The 16956-nt window shown below is 37.6% G+C and overlaps 1 protein-coding gene across 5 annotated transcripts in view; it reads left to right on the forward strand.

The window, feature by feature from the left end:
* The first annotated feature begins 803 nt into the window (after positions 1 to 803).
* Gli (carboxyl ester lipase-like protein Gli) overlaps positions 804 to 16956 on the forward strand; it is a 126405-nt gene continuing 110252 nt past the window's right edge. The window contains exon 1 of one of the 5 annotated variants that reach the window (XM_067765900.1): positions 804 to 1197. The gene's annotated coding sequence lies outside the window, so the exon portion shown is untranslated. The remainder of the gene's footprint in view (positions 1198 to 16956) is intronic. The other 4 variants (XM_067765901.1, XM_067765903.1, XM_067765902.1 and 1 more) reach the window with 4 other exon arrangements.

Genomic DNA, 16956 nt, shown 5'->3' on the forward strand with positions numbered 1-16956 from the left:
TGAATTTCCCTTCAGGGTCACTTTCAATTGGCTTACTAGAATCTAAAAATGTGGTATTAATTAGTTTTAATTTCGTACTGAATACAATATCATACCATAAAATAGATAAACACATGTTCAATATATTGCTTGCCAGAAGTGCGAAGAAATTTCTTCATCTTTCTCCTTTCTCTAGAAGCCACCAACACAATAAAGCTAAATTTATAAAAACAAAAATTACAGAATACGTTTTTCCTCAAGCGTCCGTAAAGTACATAGTGATGAAAACTTCGATGCCAAAAGAATCGAACGATTTAAAGAAAAAATCGATTCTACATTTCTAAAAAAAGATCGATTAAATCGATTAAGAATCGAATCGAAATCCAGCTCTACTAAAAAGTTATCTTCGAATACCCTCTAAACCATTAGTGTAATTGTACTATTCATCAAACACTGTATCTATGATTTTCGGGATTTAGAATACGTTAAATATCCCATTTTAACCGTCAACTAGAAAATATCAAGGTATAGGTAATCGACGTATAGAAATGACTAATCCAATACAGTCAGTTGAGGGTGTTAACATCAAATACATATACAAAAAAGATCTCTTGGATATAAATATTGGTTAAAATGAGAGAAATAATTATTTGAGCATATACACACAGGTACAAACAAACAGACAAATGTAGTTCAAAACATGCATGTGAGCATCAAGCCAAAACAGCAAGAGCTGGAAGTTAGTAACTGAGAGCCCTAAATAAGCTGAGCAAGCCGAATGGCTGACGGAGCTCTAACCAGCAACATATTTAGTTTGAAATCACTCGCCGTGTTCGATAGTTGTGGAATTGAAAAGGCTGAAAGTTCTGCGGTTATACGGTGTCCACTTGCATTTCAGTTTTAGGGAATAAAAAATCTGCAACTTTTTTCGTTGGTGTTTTTAAAAAATTAAGAAGGTTGCATAGTTTCAATATATAATATATGTATGTACATATGTACGTATACAAGTAGTAATATTTTGCATATGATAAATAATTACCTACCTGCGAGTTATCAAAATATGCAAAAGCCATTTGTATGTGTTAACAAAAATTGATTGTTCATGTATTGGTTGCTTAAAAAAGTGTTGTACCCCGCGCGTAAGGTAAACGTAAATATAATAACCATGACTGTATAACTGTTATATGTGTCTCAAGCTGTATAAATTTGTGTGCATTGGTAAATTTTTTTTAAATATATTTATTTACATAGTTCTTACAGATGTTTAGTTAAACCTTTTCGTAGTGCTTCGTTGCTTTCGGATAATTGGTTGATTAATACAACGCCGTTACTTGAGATTAAGATAAAAGAAGAGTGATTCAATTGCAGACCAATTTCAAAAAAGAATGAAACAACTATGATTTAGTTAATTTTCAAAAAATAACACAGCAAAAGTGTTCACAACCGTAAATGTGCATTATTCCATCTGTATGTGTGTGCGTACAATGCGTGGCCAATTGTGTTTGTATTTTGATACGCTTGAAACAACTTTAAGAAAACGCCAACAATCTACGTAATTTTAACGCTTTTTTAGGGCGTTGCCGCATATGGTTTACAGCGTTTAGCTTCTAAAGGTTCATTTGTTTAAAAACAAAGAAAGTTTACAAGCATACGAATACATATATAACAAATATACCAAGGAGTAATTCCAGTGAAAAAGATATCACACATAAAAAATAGAAATAACAGAGACTTTGTTTAACCAATAAAAATACTTGCTAACATATTTTGTGTCCTATTCGATTGTTATATTGAATTTTTTAATTGCGAAAAATGTTAGAAAATTTACCAACCAGTGAGAAAAATAATTTCACTTGCAAAGTGTGCCAACACCCTTAAGCCCCCGTTACTGATACTTAGCATAGACTTGGCGTAAACTTGGCGTAAACTTGGCAACTTAGCCACGATTATACTCCACTTGGCGCATAAAATCTGGCATCATAATCAGCGTTGAAATTTATTTTTAAATAAATGTCAATTTGTATGACAAAATGTCAAAATGAAATGGAAACAAACAAATGGCATCTCAAAATGTAAACGTCACTTAGAACTTACATAGAAAATCAAAATTCAACAGACTTCTAAGTCAAGTTAAGTTTTGAGTAATCAGTAACATGTAATGTTCATTTAACAGAACTGTAAGTGACAGTTGGCAAGCCAAGTCTATGCTAAGTATCAGTAATGGAGCCTTTAGCCAAAGCAAATGTCAAATTCTTCTTCTTACGATATGCTTGCCACAAAATTTGGAAGTTGGCTACTTTTCAATATGAGATGGCGCCAGTGTCGCTCATTCTAACGTTCTCCATAAAAATACGTGCAATATACTCATAATGCATAGCTTGTGTTAAACTCATCTATATGAAGAACTGCTTATGTGTCCGGTCTTTAATACCTAATACTTCTACGAATGCTGATAAATCATATGCTGCTGTTACTGCTAATGCTAAAGCGGACTCTTAGGGATAAACCTGTTGCGGTTGCTGTTAACCCTTACAACTTTCTGCATTGGGGGATAAATTCAAGTATTATGAAAACTTGTTTAAAACTTTTAAATGTATTACTGAATTACCTTCTAATGCTAATAGTGACAGCCGTGATACTAAACGAAAATGGACTAATGTCTCGGCTGGCGTTCTGACCCTCGACCCCCTTCAAAGCACCCCGAACCCAATCGTTCCCGTACCTAGCACCGTAGAATTAATAAACTTAGCATCCCCAAGTCCACTTATAGCAGAGCCTTCAACATCAAAGGCACCTCCAACAAAACCAGCAGCTAAATAAAATTAAAGAAAAAAAAACTTTTTTAAAAATAAGCTTTTATTATTTTGGTTAAGAAAATTAACTAAAAAGTAAACAATAAATTGACTCTAAAGAAATATAACACTTTATAAGTCCATTGTAAGCTTAAACGATAATTAGGCTTTTTCGTCTGCGACAAAAAATTTCTATATCGCACATAATTATATATTTTTAACATTAAAACTTTACACCTAAATTATTAAAGCTTACAGTTTATATCAAAGTCCAAATTGTTCTAATAAAAAACGTGTTAAATTTTGATGGTATAATTAAGAACATTTAGGATCTAATTTTCTTGCTATCGCAATGTAACACGCTTTTATTAGAACAATTAGGACTGTGATATAAACTGTAAGCTTTAATAATTTAGGTGTAAAGTTTTAATGTTAAAAATATATAATTATGTACGATATAGAATTTTTTTGTCGCAGACGAAAAAGCCTAATTATCGTTTAAGCTTACAATGGACTTGTAAAGTGTTATATTTCTTTAGAGTCAATTTATTGTTTAATTTTTAGTTAATTTTCTTAACCAAAATAATAAAAGCTTATTTTTAAAAAAGTTTTTTTTTCTTTAATTTTATGTTTTACTTCTTAGTTCGTTTTATTACCAAGTAATAGAAGCTTGTTCTTAGAAAAGCCTTTTTCTTAAATTTAATTTAAATATGAATTTTTATTTTTTTATTTTTAGTAGAGTAAAGAATTGTTTAAATTAGTTACGTAAACTTTACTTAGTTATTTGTAACGTTTCTAATTCTATCCATTTCTTTTAATGCATCAACATTACAGGGTTTCTTCGAAGTCAACTTTGAACAGTCAAGTTCTTCGATTCGAATACCTGCTAAAGACCTAACTCGGCTTTTGACAGAGAGCACATATAAAATTGTGTCAAACAGTGTTAACTAACTTAAAATCATATTTTATTGTGACTTGGCCTACGTGGCGTTCAGTTTACAACTACTCATTGCAGATCTCTGCTCTGTGTGTTAAATCTGTTTTAAAATAATAGCCGTATTTTTTTTTTACACGTAAACGTCTATACGCTTATAATTTATATGGACTGCTAAGCGCCAAACTTTAAATACACCTCTGAAGTTGCTGCGCATAAAATGTATATACTAATAAATTCCAATACGCATTATACGCAGATGTAACTGAAATATGTGTTTTTGTTTCACCCCCTACACTAATTCTATGTATTCTATGTGTGTCCACAATTCATCGCAACTGATTAAGCTATATGTTATACACAGGCATACAACAGAGGGTCGTGTCTCCGCTTTTCGGTACACGCTGTAGCTGTAGCTAGTTGTTTAACCACTGCCGCTAGATGGGTCTCCTAAGCAATATGTAAGCGAGGATAGGCGTTTTTTTTCACGCGCAAACGTAAACCTATACGCGTGTATAAAAAAACACGGCTAATATTCCAACTTTCGCTTATCTAAAATTCCATCGCCAAAAATCTGTAAAACAAAATCAAGTGCGCAGAAAAGTATGCAACACTTACCGATAAGAACCTAACCGCGTTAGCGTTCGATGTATCACAGAATTTTTACACTTTAAAAATGACGGCTGTTGTTTGCAAGGTTGCATTCCTTTGAGTGTTCGTTTTCACCATCTGGATTAACAAAGTCATGAGCCTGGGCATTCGCGCAATTTTAGTGATGTAAATTGCATGGCGCCAGCGCCAATGCGGTGCCAGCTCAATGGTAGCTCATTGACGAAATGACTCCAAGCGAATTTTTGACGCTACTTAGTAGTGAGTGCGTAGTACATTTTACTTGCGCTATTGAGTGAAACGACTTTTGTGTGTCAGGCACGAGTTTGGTGTTATTGGCGCTACTGGCAATGATGACACTGAGCTGTTGACGGTAGCGCTGGTAGTTCAGATTTTGAATCAGAGAAAAAATTGATGACCCGTGTAAATTATTATGGCTTTGGCCGTGTAAATTATTATGGTGTATTTGTATATTTTAGATTTAATGCACAATTAATATGTGTGTGTTTGAGCGGCCAAATAATAACAGTAGTATTGCTAAAGTGCTGCTTAGTTGATGGAATGTCGCTAATTTCCTAGCGATGATCAGCAGATTGTCAATATTTCGTTCAACGGACGCGCGAAATTGCCACATCTGCTCAAATTTTCCAAGATTTTCCATTCTTGATTTAACTTAAGCTGTTATGCCAATATTTTTCAGCCAGCTTTTTTCAAATAGGTAATTTTTCCAAAAGCAAAATAAATTACCGAAAAGATTACAGAGTTAAACAGCCTTAAAAATTCAGCTATGTTGGTTATACACAGAAATACAACAGAGGGTTGTGTCTCCGCTTTTCGCAAGCGTGAGATTCACCACGCGTGATTCACCACGTCCAAATATCACAATTCACGGATAGGTACCGGCGGGTTTGTATGGGACTTAGGCTGTTATGCCAAAGTAAATACAAATCTTTACCAATAACTGTGTTATCGATTAATTTATCGAATTCTAACAAAGTAATAGTGCATTGTCATCGGAGTTATACGTGTGTGCAAAATTTCAGCTCAATCGGACACCGCGAAGTGTATCAAATTTAACTTGCAAGATTCCATTACAGACAACAAAAGTGAAACTAAATAAAAGCTTATAAAAAGAAAATTGAGCCTGTAGACCGTTCTCAGGCGACTGAGCCTGGAACTAGGGAGTTGGTTGTAATCTCTCCTAAGAATCCATATTTGTGTCGATATTCGAGAGGAAGACTACTGAAGAGTTTCTGAAGTCCTATATCTGCTCAAAAACGAAAAGCGACCAAGTAACAATTCGGAAATTTAATTTTAGCTATGAAAGAAATGTATCTCCCTTTAGATTAGATGTACCTATTGAACATTTTGATACTATCTTGAGTAACGATTTTTACCCCCTTGGGGTATTTGTGCGAGAATTTGAATATAGGCGGAATAGGAGTGTTCTACACTTAGCAAAGATCCCTCTTAATAGCACTGAGTCAAAAAACTGAACGCAAAACTTGCTTTAGATATATTTTATCAACATGTTAGAGGCTTAAACACCAAATTAATTGAACTGTTTTTAAAATCATTTAACTTATGTTATGATATAATTGCTTTTACTGAAACTTGGCTGAAACCTCATGTCTTTAATTCAGAGACCCACTGCAATGACTACCAGATATAGAGATATGACCGCATGAACAGAATCGGAGGTGGAGTTCTGCTTGCTGTACACTCTTCAATACCATATGAAGAGATTATCGTACCCACCATCGATACAATTGAGTTCTTATGCATACACACTAGGGCGGGTCGATTTAAAAATCGCTCATTGCTCTGTGGAAATCGTATTCTAGGGATCAAAATAAGAAACTTTGCCGAAGGAACCATACCTCTAAAACGAATTCTGATGTCCCCCCTTTGGGTCGAACTTTTGGGTAGGGGCAATTTCAATTCTACCTGCTGTGTCTTGTGGTGGCTTAAAAAAACAACACAAGCAATTTTACGATCTGCAATTGTGTCACAGTGATACCTTCATTTTTTAAAACGGTTGAATAAAAAACCCACACAACTATGTTTACGACATGCAAATGCATCACAGTGATGCCTTGGTTTTAAAAGGTGGTTGTAAAAACGCTAATTTCTAATCAGTTTTTTTAATTTCTTTTCTATTAATAAGTTAAATTCATTTTTTCATTTACATATGTTCTGACTAAATGAATTTCTAAAGAGAAAAATAAACTCCAAAAAAAAAAACATGGGCATTTCAAAGTGGGATTTTTCAAAATTTGCCCCAACGACCCAAAGGAGGGGGGGGGGGGGCATCAGAATTCGTTTTAGAGGTAAGGTTCCTTCGGCAAAGTTTCTTATTTTGATCCCTAGAATATGATTTTCACAGAGCAATGGGCGATTTTTTGCCTCCCCACAAATCGACCCGACCTAATACACACCCAGCTATCAAATAGCCACATTTATCTAGCCATCTGTTATATCCCGCCATCTTCTGAACTGTCCGTTTATATGCATCACATTTCCTTGCTAAAAACTGTAAAGTCGATGGTAAAGCCTTCCAATTCCATTATTGTCTTGGGTGACTTCAATATGCCGCACATTTCATGGTGCATCTCTGACTGTAATATAGTACCAGTTTCGTCAAATTCTTCGAACAATGTGTTTCTAGACGGAATGGCCGAACTTTGCCTTGAACAAATCAACATCCAATCAAATAAATTCGGAAAAGTATTAGATTTAGCATTTGTGGATGATGACTCTAATTATTCCATTACCACCCTTCCTTCAAAATAGTTTACGAAGTGTTAAGTAATGCTTGTAACCGCGATAATAAAAGATTCAACTCCAGTTATCGCTTTGACTTTGCGAAGGCCAATTTCAAATAATTAAATCGTGATCTATTTCGAATAGTGTGGCCAATATTTAATGCTGATCTGGAGCAAAACGTTTCTCACTTTTACAACACCATTTACTGTCTTTTGGAAAAATACGTACCTAAGCGGTTTTGTGTACATTCCGATACAAGCCAAGTATGGTTCACTAAAGAGCTGAAATTAAAAAAAAAATAAAAAGTCTCGGTCTTACAAGTTGTTTAAGGAGACGGGTTTACATAACCATTAACCAAGTTGTTTAAGGAGACGGGTTTACATAACCATTACTTACAGTACTCAATTCCACGCCATAAGTATTTTCAATTGAACAAAAAGTGTTACAAAGCTATTCGTTGCAAAAGGAAAAGAAATATAATTTGCAATCCGAAAGCATTTTACGGATTCGTAAACTCTAAACGCAGGATTAAAGGGTTTCCATCATCCAAGAAATTCAAAGATAATATTTCCAGCGATGATCAAGAGATCGCCGGCTTCTTTGCAGAATATTTCTAATCAAATTACTCTATTGAGACCAACGTTTCGCCTAATGAATACCCAAACCATCTTGATACATGTAATTAAATCAGAGCGCCATTTATATCTTCTTCCGAAGTATCTTATTAAAAAATTTTAAAAGTATCATATACATACGGCCCTGATAGCATACCGGCACACTTTGTTAAAAAATGTGCTGCATACATCTATCAGATTTATTTAATTTATCTTTAATATATGCTGTTTTCCAACAATTTGGAAGGAATATTTTCTTATCTCGCTGCAAAAAAATGGAAGAAGGTCTGCAAAAGAAAACTATCGAGGCATAGCAAAGCTATCCGTAATCCCAAAGTTATTTGAAGCTATTGTTAGCCACCATCTAACGTTCTCTATTTCCCCCATAGTTGCAACCTCGTAACATGGATTCTGTAAGGGCAAATCAACTATCACAAATTTACTGGAATTTACCACTCACGTTTCTAATGGTTTTAGAAATAGCCTTCACACCGATGTAATTTACACCGATTTCAGTAAAGCCTTCGACAAAGTATCACACCCATTACTTATTTATAAGCTCGGTCAACTTGGTTTTCAACTCCGTCTTATATGTTGAATTTCTTCGTATCTTGGTAATCGTACGCAAAAAGTAATCTTTAAAAACACACTTTCTGGGGTCATCAATGTTTCTTCTGGTGTTCCTCAGGGCAGCCATCTTGGTCCGATTCTGTTCTTGTTGTTCAAAAACGATTTATCCAATACAATAAAATAATCAAAATCATACGCGCCTGTTGAGGAAAATTCCTTGCTTCAAACGGATTTAAATCACTTGGTTACCTGGTGCAATGTAAATTATATGCCGCTCTATCTTAAAAAATGTAAAGTTATGTGTTTTTCTCGGAGAATTTCGGCACCAGCTTCATATACAATTAACAACTATAGTCTAGAAATTGAAAATAGTTTTGTTGACTTGGGAGTCATGATGGATTCCAAACTTTTAGTTTCAACCTTCATATTAATGCTACAGTGAATAAAGGCCAAGGTGTTTTTGCGTTTGTGAAACGGTGGTCAAAAGAATTTAACGACCCTTACGTAACTAAAGCACTTTTTACAAATTTAGTTAGGCCAATATTAGAATATGGCTCAGTAATCTGGAATCCATGTTATCAAGTCCATGCAGACAGTCTCGAATCAACACAAAAACAATTTTTACTATTTGCCTTAAGAAATTTTCAATGGGACTTTATATAATCTTCCACCTTATACTAATCGATTAAAGCTTATCAATCTTCCAACTCTTCCTAATCGAAGGGAAATACTTGGTGTAATATTTATGACAAAACTTTTAAATGGATCAATTTCAAGCACATTCCTTCTGAATGAAGTGAACTTCTGTTCTCTTTAAGCTTTACGCTTGGCTGATGATATATCTTCTGTAGCTGAGAAGTCTCAGATCTCGACGCTTGACAAACCGCTGCCCATCAAATACTCGGCAAAAACAAAAAGTTATGATATATATTGTAACGAATTTAGGGAAATTCCGCTTTTTCCATCTTCTGCTACCGTTCGAATCGCTAAACTGTTGAATAAATAACTCCAATATTCAATAATGCAAAATAGCCTTTATTCGACTACTTTGAGGGTACTTCACAATAACACTTATACTTCACAACCAATAGCGTGCTTAATTCAAACTGATTACTGACTACTCAGCTTGTGCTGCTTTTATACTCTGTTGCCTTGTCCGCATATTTCTCCAAACATCTAGACGTTTCTACTTCTAGAATCTACTACTTGGTTACCAGCTATATGCATGTGTATTTGTAGTTTATAGCTTCTCGCATAGCCATATCCGTGTTTATATGTGAGTACTACTTCGGCTGAAGATTACATGTGTTTATGAGTATCTCTCCGTTGATGATTGATTTGTTTACGTACATACAAGTGGCTGCTTAGTATCGGCTTAGTGATACTAATATTTGTCACAATATATATATGTAAATCGATCGCGTGAACAGGATTAGCATAGTTCCATTGGGCCACTTGAGGGCAGCGCGCTGCCACATCGTCCATTAAAAATTGTTACTGCTAGTGGTGGGAGTCCTAATGTGCAGTCAAGTTCATCGGTCATCCAACCTATTTTGCTTGAATTTCCTAATGACAAAGCAAAAATGTTAACAACAACAATAATTTTACAAAAACACCAATCATAGGCGTTCACGGTGTCTACTGAACTTTTATAGCTGCCCGTTTCAGATGGTTTCATCTTTCGTCTTTTTTACTCTTGGTCACGCCTGCGGAAATTATTGAGTATGTGATTAAGTATACTAATCTAAAAAAGCACCAACTGCAGTGTTTCAAGCTTACTAAGAAGTCGGAGTCGAGTAACCCCAAATGTGTAAATTTTAAGCTTGGTGTAGATGAAGCACTTTGATCAAGTTCTGAAGCCTAAGATGTGGCCACTGGCCAGTCAATATAACGATCTGCCTTAATCTGAGTTTTTTGATCCTAAGCTGTATCATGTTTTCCGTAAAGTTAGATACGCAACAAAGACTGGCTTAAATAGAGAAGGTGGTTTGCTGATTGCCGCCCGGGTCGGTCTTCAGGCCTCGCTTATTTCTTTAAGTGACAGTGACACGCTACATGATCAACTTTGTGTACGGATTCATGGCTCTCGGGGTCAACTGTTCATTTGTGTTTCATACATTCCGCCATCCAGCCCAGAAAGTATTGTGACGAATATTAGTAACACTAAGTGATACACACATCACTAATCTGATACTAAGTAAACACTTGTATGTACGTAAATAAGTTAATCATCATGTCGTAGTCATCAACAGCCAACTCCATCAACATCGTATTTTTATAACCAATTAAAAGAACTGAATTTTATACTGAATTTTAGATTGAATTTATAGGTCCATATGTTTATTTTATAACTACATGAACTAAGATACATACCTGTAAATATGTATATTGAAAAATGTATACACAACTATGTATAGCCACATAAGAGTTAGGAGTCACGACTCATACTCATCAGTTGGGGCAAATATTATACCAGTTTCTATTTCGTCTCTCTGGCAACCCCGACTGATGAATTGACAGGTGACATATGTACATATATATATACTCTTGTAGTTTTGACTTTGATCATTAATTCGAAGAATTTAACTACCCCGGTTGTGACTTTGTTTTATCTTCTTAAATTCTAAGCATAAAAGAATTGAAATTATAAAAGAATACAATTTATCGAATATTCGCCAAATTTGTGAAATTGTGTTACTTAATTCGTTGTCACATAAGTAAGTTTCAATCGTGCGCACTTAAGCGAAATTTTTAGAAACTCCGGTTCACATAAAGTGTCAAGGATTATTAAATCCGTACATACCCATATAAAAGGGGAACGTTACAGGATCCACCAAAAGATCGACTGCCACCGCCGCCGAAAGAGCCACATCCAGATCCAAAAATTGCAGCACCATAAAAGTGCAACTCGCTGCTATTGCCGCAACCTCGACACCATCGTCATTAAAACACCGCCATCAACACTACAGCTATATCTCGCCAGGAAAAGCAGATACAACCATCATTAGCCTAACCTCGCCAACCCAGCCGTACCCACAGCCACATACCAAAAGGGTAAGGTAAAATTATCCTACCACCCCCCTAATCAATGGTCCTTCGTCGCCATTAAGCAGCCAGCGATCAAAAGTGCTCCTAAATCACAATAAATAGGCCTTGCCAAAAACCGTGAGTATTAAATCAAATTTAATACCCACTTCCCAGTACGACGAAGAACATAAACGAGAAAATTAAAGAAAAATTCATTCTCGAGGATTATTATTTCCCGCCAAATTTTCTCAATTTCCCGCCAAAACTTCTCTTATATACCTCTTCATATACACATATCCCTTTTCGTATATGCACATATATACACAGCAATAACCCCATATTGCAAAACTCAGTACGGTATATGTGCAAAACATAATAAGAAAAACTAAGCTAGATACAGTGGGCACGTATATCGATTTTACCTCTCAAATAATTTTTTCGGCATTACAGTTGTATATCGCTCTTTATCATAGCAAAACCTCTAAAGTTTTCTTATTTATCCCTATTTAAATTAATACAAAACGCAAAAAATATTTTTAAATCTCCATACTTGCGTATACATACATACGGATATACAAAAGAAAGAAAACGACATAAGCGGTGAAATAAAATATCGTGCACAGTGGTACAAGAGTGGTGCAGTGCGTGTAATAGCACTTTTCTCGCATTAAATTTGCACGCTATAAATTCTCAATCCCCATTAAGAATTTCGATAAGCTACTAATTTCTCTCTCCTCAAAGCCTCTACAGTCCAACAAATCGAAGCTAAATAAGACTCCTCTAAGTCACACCGAAAACAAAAAACCAAAAAAAAAGACACCTTTTTAAATAATCTCATACGAATTAATTTCACGTATCAAAATTATAATAATTTACCCCCGAGATACTTTTAATACGTATATATACATATATCTCACATAATTTTTCCCACGTATATTTAAACCACCCTCATATACATATATTAAATATATTAAATATAGTGCAAACGCAGCACAGTGGTAAACTTTTCTCAGTCTCACCCTCAAATAAATTTAACTTAAAAACTTTTTTATGGTTTTGAAAATTATTCTCTCTTGCTATTTAACGTGAATATATAAACGTAACTCCCTCACATAGTTAAAAGCAAATACTCTCTCTTCAAAAAAAAAAAGTTTTCTCTCTAAAGTTAAATTTTTTGTTAATTCTCAACTCCAAGCGTCATAAAACAAAGCTCAAAAATGAGTGACGATGAAACCAAACAAAGTGGCTCCAAAACTCAAGGAGTTAAAAGATTTAAAATCTCGTCTGCCCCAAAAAATTTATTTCCGAAACAGACAATTTCATGGAATATTGTGCTCGGTTTAGGTCGATGTCCCTCCAAGACAACACTGAGTCTTCTCTCAACATAAAAAACTCGAATATAGAAAAATTCTGGAATCGAGTCCAACAAATCTTCGATAAAATTGTCGAAACCCCAGATCAGGACCTGCCCGAAGATTTTCCAACATCTGCTAATAGCAAATACCAGCTTCAGTTGCTTAAACAAGCAAATGCCCCCGCTCCCCCTGCCGTCACACCAAGTCCACCCGATAACTCCGGTATTTCGCTGAAAATTCCTCCCTGCGATACCGAAATATTTTATGGTGGTTATGAAAAATGGCCCTCATTTCGTGACATGTTCACAGCCGTTTATATTAACCATCCCAAACTCTCCCAAGCGCAAAAATTGTATCACCTCAGATACAAAACCCAAGGAAAGGCAGCTCAAAGAGTCAACCAATTTCCCTTGACTGATGACAACTTTGTCTTAGCGTGGGAAGCCCTAAAGTCTCGATATGAGAACAGACGAGTTCTCGTAGACAACCAAATACGGGCTCTGATGAACTTAAAAAACACCGAACCGAAAACAGTGAGGATATACAAAGGTTGCAATCGTCGGTAAATAATTGCCTACAAATTCTCGCTATGCAACTAGTATCCACAGAAAACTGGGACCCCATACTTATTTATCTGGTGACCTCTAAACTCCCAGAAAATACAGTCACGTTGTGGGAGCAATCTCTAACCTCTAGAAGAGAACTTCCCAGCTGGTCCCAAATCGACCAGTTCCTCACAACTCGATATGAAGTCGTAGAGCGAGTCGATCAATGGCGACCAAATAAATTTAAAGCCACCCCACAAGCTAGGCCATCATTTAAACCCCAGCAGTCGCAACCCTTTCAAAATAGATCGACCTCCCACACCCAGTCTCATAGCAGCGGACAATGTACAAGTGCGCTATGTGTAAAACCTCATCTCACCCCCTTATAGGTTACTTTAAATTTAAGAAGCTGTCGACCTTTGATCGCAGAAGGTTTGTGAGAGAAAACAATATGTGTTTCAATTGCCTCTCTCAGTCACACATATTGAAAGACTGTTCCAGTACTCAAACTTGCAATCAATGTCAAGATCGGCACAACTCAGTTCTTCACGAAGACACATCCCAAGTGCCGAAAAGACAACCCCCACGATTGCAAAAGACAGCCTCACAAGCTACTACCACAAATTCCACAGTCCCACCCGGTAATACTTCCGATCAAGCCAATGCCCTGGATGAAAGCCCTTCATGCTCGCAGAAAAGCCAAGTCCAATCGTTTTATTCAGAAAACGATTGTGAAATAAATTTACCCACGGCTATCGTACCCGTAGAGCATAAAGGAGAAATTTTTAAACTAAGAGCTCTTGTGGATCAGGGATCTGAACGAACCTTTATCTCTACCAGAGCCCAAGATAGACTCCAGCTCCCATTCAAACCCTCTAGATTTGAAATATCAGGGATGGGCGGCAAGGTAGTTCAGACCTCAAACAAATTGTGCTCTCTGACTTTGGTATCCCCCGATTTTAAAACCAGAATAAGTGCAGAGGCAATAGTATTACCCCGGCTAACAAAAATGCTCCCCTCGCTTAAGTTCACTAGCAAAATGGGCACACCTCAACCTCGCAGACTCTAGGCAGTGATGTAATACCGCAAATCATCCAAAATGGCGTTGAGAAACTTTCCCCCCATCTTCTAGCGCAGAAAACCATTTTTGGATGGATTCTGAGCGGTAGAGCCCCTGTGATGGTCAACTCTTTCTGCATGCAAGTGTTAGAAGTGACGAACGAAGATCTTAACTCTCTATTGCGAAAATTCTGGGATTTGGAGGAAGTTCCCACCAAACCCCAAATAATCTCAGAAGACGAGTTTTGCGAGAATTTCTATGCAGCCACAACCTCACGCGATGATAACGGTCGTTATATCGTAAGGTTGCCGTTTAAACTCAGCTTCCCAGAGTCAATCTCATTATCCCACTCTCGGTCTTCATCTCTAAGCCAGTTTCTTGGAATGGAGAGAAGTCTGCAGAAGAAAGGGGATTTAAAGACTCAATATGATAGTGTCCTAGAAGAATACCTCACCCTCGATCATATGGAGGAAAACGGCTCCTGTGAAAAATTTGACGGAGGAAAATGCCTCTCATTTTATCTTCCTCATCACGCAGTTGTCAAGCCCGAGAAAAAGACATCAAAGGTGCGGGTCGTGTTTAACGCCTCAAAGAAGTCGGCATCTGGACATGCGCTCAACGACGTTCTTTATACCGGCCCTACCCTCCAACCCGATCTGATGCTTCTGATTCTCAAATGGAGGACATATCAGTTTGTTTTCAACGGAGACGTAGAAAAAATTTATCGTCAAATTATAATGCACGAAGACGATAGAGACTATCAGAGGATCGTCTTTCGCTCATCTCCGAGCGACCCCATAAAAGACTACCGTCTGAAAACAGTCACATTTGGTGTGAACTGTGCCCCCTACCCCGCCATACGTACTCTTCACCAACTGGCCAAAGATGTAGAAGAAACTTTCCCCAAAGCCGTCCCTGTTTTGACGAAAGAAACATATGTAGATGACATTCTCTCTGGCAGCCATGAAATTCTCTCTGCTGAAACATCTCTTTCTCAAGTCATCCAAGTGTTAGCGTCAGCAGGATTTCCATTACGGAAAATAACGGCCAATCACCCCAGTATTATAAAAAACATCAAAGAAGAGGACTTGCTAGACACAAATCTTTTGGAATTCGAGAAAGCAAGCAACACCAAAACTCTAGGCATACAGTGGAACGCCCTGACCGACACGTTTTCGTATACATTGGACTCAATACCCCTCTCGTCGGCTAGTACAAAACGACAAATTCTCTCCTCGGTCGCAAAACTTTTTGACCCCGCAGGGTGGTGTACGCCGATTATGATTGAGGCCAAGATTTTACTCCAAGAGCTATGGATAGACGGAACTGGCTGGGACGAACCAGTGAAGCCCCTCCGCTTCCTTAAATGGACGCAGTTCGCAAAAAATTTACCCAACATCTCAGATATAAAGATACCTCGATGGGTTGACTACATCCCAAACCAGCAGGTTGAACTGCATGGCTTCTGCGATGCGTCAGAAAAGGCATATTGCGCCACTATATATCTGCGAACAACCCACGGTGCCACCACGTCGTCCCACCTTCTGGTCGCTAAAGGCAAGGTTGCCCCTCTTCGCACTACCAGCCTTCCAAGACTAGAACTATGTGCAGCTCTACTCCTTGCCCGACTAATCGCCGTCGTACAATCCTATCTCGAGCTCTCTCTTAAAAATCTTTACATGTGGTCTGACTCGGAAATTGTGTTAGCATGGCTCGAAAAGCCTCCCCACGCTTGGAAAACTTTCGTATCCAATCGAACAGCTGAAATTATGGATCTCGTCGGAAGCGCCTCCTGGAAGCATGGAGGCAGTCGCGACAATCCAGCAGACATGGGCACTAGAGGATGCAAACCCATGGACTTGGCAAATTCTTCGCTGTGGTGGAATGGCCCTGCGTGGCTGACCCAGCCCCCCGAAGCTTGGCCAAAACCATCTACCCGCAGCATCAACCCGCCTGAAATGCGCCGAGTCGAAGCACTACACTCAGCTGAAGATGACCCCGATGTATTGGATCGATTTTCCTCTTTTCCTCGCGCCCTCAGGGTCATGGCATATGCTTTTAGGTTCATTAATAATCTCAAGGACCGAATTCGAGGCATTAAACCCGCTTACACTCCCTCTCTGTCTCATGAAGATCTCCGCAAAACGAAAAATAAACTTGTGACGTTAACGCAAACCCGATATTTTCCTCGCGAAAGAGCATGCTTGGAAAATGCAAAACCCATTGATAAAAGAAGCTCTCTACTAACCCTCAACCCATACCTCGATGAAAACGGGCTCCTCAGGGTTCATGGTAGACTAGCTCATTCGTTGACTTACAGTGAAAAACATCCCGTTATTATCCCAGAAAAATCAAGATTCGCTGTCCTCTATATACAGTACCTCCATGAACTTCTTCTCCATGCCGAAATACGTCTCATGCAGCAATGCCTCAGACAGGATCGCTATATTCCACGACTCAAACCCCTCATAAAGAGATGCATACATCAGTGCAAAACTTGTACCCTCCACAAGCAGCAAATGCGATCGCAAATCATGGCGGCTTTGCCCCCGAAACGATGCACATACGCTCCGCCTTTCACCACTACCGGTGTCGACTTTGCGGGGCCTTTTCAAATAAAAGCCTCCTTGCTAATGTCTCACACCTTACTGAAAGGCTACGTGGCCATTTTTGTCTGTTTCGTGACAAAAGCTATCCACCTTGAG

The sequence above is a fragment of the Eurosta solidaginis genome, chromosome 2, assembly GCF_040869045.1.
Source record: "Eurosta solidaginis isolate ZX-2024a chromosome 2, ASM4086904v1, whole genome shotgun sequence".
NCBI classification, from domain to species: domain Eukaryota; kingdom Metazoa; phylum Arthropoda; class Insecta; order Diptera; family Tephritidae; genus Eurosta; species Eurosta solidaginis.